Below are 3,555 nucleotides of genomic sequence, written 5' to 3'. Positions count from 1 at the left end.
ATTTATTTTGTGACTCCACATGATTATGAACCTATAAAGACATATAACTAAGAAAAATATAGTTAGATAAATAAATAAAAATTGGGTTGCCTCCCAACAAGCGCTTCTTTAATGTCAATACCTTGACAGTGGGCTCTCATGGAGCCTCACAGATGTTCAGAGCATTGTTGAGACTCACCAACACCAAACTTAGAGTTTGGATATGGGGGTTCAACACCAAACTTAGAGTTTGGTTGTGGCCTCCCAACACCAAACTTAGAGTTTGACTGTGGGGGCTTTGTTTGACTCTGCTTTGAGAGAAGCTTTTTATGCTTCCTCTCCATGGATGCAGAGTGAGATCCTTGAGTTGTAAACACAAGGTTGTCCTCATTTAATTGAAGGATCAATTCTCCTCTGTCCACATCAATCACATCTCTTGCTGTGGCTAGGAAAGGTCTTCCTAGGATGATGGATTCATCCTCTTCCTTTCCAGTATCCAGGACTATGAAATCAGCAGGGATGTAAAGGCCTTCAACCTTTACTAACACGTCCTCTACTTGTCCATAAGCCTGTTTTCTTGAATTGTCTGCCATCTCTAATGAGATTTTAGCAGCTTGTACCCGATAGATTCCCAGTTTCTCTATTACAGAGAGGGGCATGAGGTTTATCCCTGAACCAAGGTCACACAGAGCCTTAAAGATCATGGTGCCTATAGTACAAGGTATTATGAACTTTCCAGGATCCTGTCTCTTCTGAGGCAATGTCAGTTGATCCAGATCACTTAGTTCATTGGTGAACAAGGGAGGTTCATCTTCCCAAGTATCAATGCCAAATAATTTGGCATCTAGCTTCATCAGAGCTCATGAATGGCATAAGGAGGTTCAATGGAATCTCTATGGTCTCTAGATGAGCCTCAGAGTCCTTTGGTTCCTCAGAGGGAAGCTCCTTATTGATCACTGGACGTCCCAGGAGGTCTTCCTCCTTGGGATTCACGTCCTCTCCTTCCCTTACAGGTTCGGCCATGGTGTTTATGTCAATGGCCTTGCACTCTCCTTTTGGATTCTCTTCTGTATTGCTTGGGAGAGTACTAGGAGGGATTTCAGTGATCCTTTTACTCAGCTGGCCCACTTGTGCTTCCAAATTTCTAATGGAAGACCTTGTTTCATTCATGAAATTTACAGTGGCCTTGGATAGATCAGAGACTAAGTTTGCTAAATTAGAGGTATTTTGTTCAGAGTTCTCTGTCTGTTGCTGAGTGGATGATGGAAAAGGTTTATTATTGTTGAACCTGTTTCTTCCACCATTATTAAAGCCTTGTTGAGGCCTTTGATCCTTCCATGAGAGATTTGGATGATTTCTCCATGATGGATTATACATGTTTCCATATGGTTCACCCATGTAATTTACCTCTGCTATTGCAGGGTTCTCAGGATCATAAGCTTCTTCTTCATAAGAAGCCTCTTGAGTACTGTTGGATGTAGCTTGCATTCCATTCAGACTCTGAGAAATCATATTGACTTGCTGAGTCAATATTTTGTTCTGAGCCAATATGGCATTCAGAGTATCAACTTCAAGAACTCCCTTCTTCATAGGCGTCCCATTACTCACAGGATTCCTCTCAGAAGTGTACATAAACTGGTTATTAGCAACCATGTCAATGAGTTTTTAAGCTTCTGCAGGCATTTTCTTTAGGTAAATGGATCCATGTGCAGAAGTATCCAATGACATCTTTGATAGCTCAGATAAACCATCATAGAATATATCCAGGATGGTCCATTCTGAAAGCATGTCAGAAGGACACTTTTTGGTCAGCTGCTTGTATCTTTCCCAAGCTTCATAAAGGGATTCACCTTCTTTCTGTCTGAAGGTTTGAACATCAGCTCTAAGCTTGCTCAGCTTTTGAGGAGGAAAGAACTTGGCTAAAAAAGCCGTGAACAGCTTATCCCAAGAGTTCAGGCTGTCTTTGGGTTGAGAGTCTAACCATATTCTAGCTCTGTCTCTTACAGCAAAAGGGAAAAGCATGAGCCTATAGACTTCAGGATCTACTCCATTAGTCTTAACAGTATCACAGATCTGCAAGAATTCAGTTAAGAACTGAAAAGGATCTTCAGATGGAAGTCCATGAAACTTGCAGTTCTGCTGCATAAGAGAAACTAGCTGAGGTTTTAGCTCAAAATTGTTTGCTCCAATGGTAGGAATGGAGATGCTTCTTCCATGTAAATTGGAATTAGGTGCAGTAAAGTCACCAAGCATTCTCCTTGCATTATTGTTGTTGGGTTCGGCTGCCATCTCCTTTACTTGTTCAAAATTTTCAATAAGGTTGTCTCTGGATTGTTGTAATTTAGCTTCTCTTAGTTTTCTCTTCAGAGTCCTTTCTGGTTCTGGATCAGCTTCAACAAGAATGCCTTTTTCTTTGTCCCTGCTCTTAAGAAAGAGAAGAGAAAAAGAAAAGAAGAGGAATCCTCTATGTCACAGTAAAGAGGTTCCTTATTGTTAGTAGAAGAAGAAAAGAAGAGAAAAAAAATTCAAACATAGATAGAAGAGGGGGTTCGAATTTGGTGAGTGATGTGAGGAAGAGATGTTAGTAGATGAATAAATAAATAGAATAAGATGAGAGAGGGAGAGGATTTTCGAAAATAATTTTTGAAAAAGAGTTAGTAATTTTCGAAAAGTAATTTTGAAAAAGGTTAGTAGTTTTTCGAAAATTCAAATAAAAAATAAAATAATTAGTTAATTAAAAAGAGATTTTTGAAAAAGGGGGAAGATATTTTCGAAAATAGAGAGAGAAAGTTAGTTAGGTGGTTTTGAAAAAGATGAGAAACAAACAAAAAGTTAGTTAGTTAGTTGAAGCAAATTTTGAAAATCAATTTTGAAAAGATAGGAAGATAAGAAGTTAGAAAAGATATTTTGAAATTAAATTTTGAAAAAGATAAGATGAGAAGATATTTTTGAAAAGATATGATAGAAATTAGTTTTTGAAAAAGATTTGATTTTTAAAATCACAATTAATGACTTGATTCACAAGAAATCACAAAATATGATTCTAGAACTCAAAGTTTGAATCTTTCTTAACAAGTAAGTAACAGACTTTGAAATTTTTGAATCAAAACATTAATTGTTATTGTTATTTTCGAAAATTTGATATAAAAATAAGAAAAAGATTTTTGAAAAATATTTTTATAATTTTCGAAAATAACTAAGAAAAATGGGAAAGATTTGATTTTTGAAAAAGATTTTGAAAAAGATAAGATTTTTTTAAATTGAAAATTTGATTTGACTCATAAAAATAACTAGATTTTAAAAATTTTTGAAAAAGTCAAATCTAATTTTCGAAATTTTAAGAGAGAAAAAGGGAAAGATATTTTTTTAATTTTTGAATTTTTATGATGAGAGAGAAAAACAAGAAACCGATGCAATGCATGAAAATTATGGATCAAAACAATGAATGCATGCAAGAATGCTATGAATGTCAAGATGAACACCAAGAACACTATGAAGATCGTGATGAACATCAAGAACACATTTTTGAAAAATTTTTAATGCAAAGAAAACATGCAAGACACCAAACTTAGAATT

The 3,555-nt window shown here is 35.8% G+C and overlaps 1 non-coding gene across 1 annotated transcript; it reads left to right on the top strand.

Annotated features, from left to right (window-relative positions):
* Positions 1 to 1,761: 1,761 nt before the first annotated feature.
* On the top strand, positions 1,762 to 1,869 carry LOC112761405 (small nucleolar RNA R71). The gene has a single exon (XR_003181800.1). It is a non-coding gene; the product is annotated as a small nucleolar RNA R71 (small nucleolar RNA).
* The last annotated feature ends 1,686 nt before the right edge of the window (positions 1,870 to 3,555 follow it).

Source organism: Arachis hypogaea, chromosome 16, assembly GCF_003086295.3.
Source record: "Arachis hypogaea cultivar Tifrunner chromosome 16, arahy.Tifrunner.gnm2.J5K5, whole genome shotgun sequence".
Lineage (NCBI taxonomy): Eukaryota > Viridiplantae > Streptophyta > Magnoliopsida > Fabales > Fabaceae > Arachis > Arachis hypogaea.
Note: the sequence above shows the minus strand (reverse complement) of the source record. Positions and strands in the feature narration are given on the sequence as shown.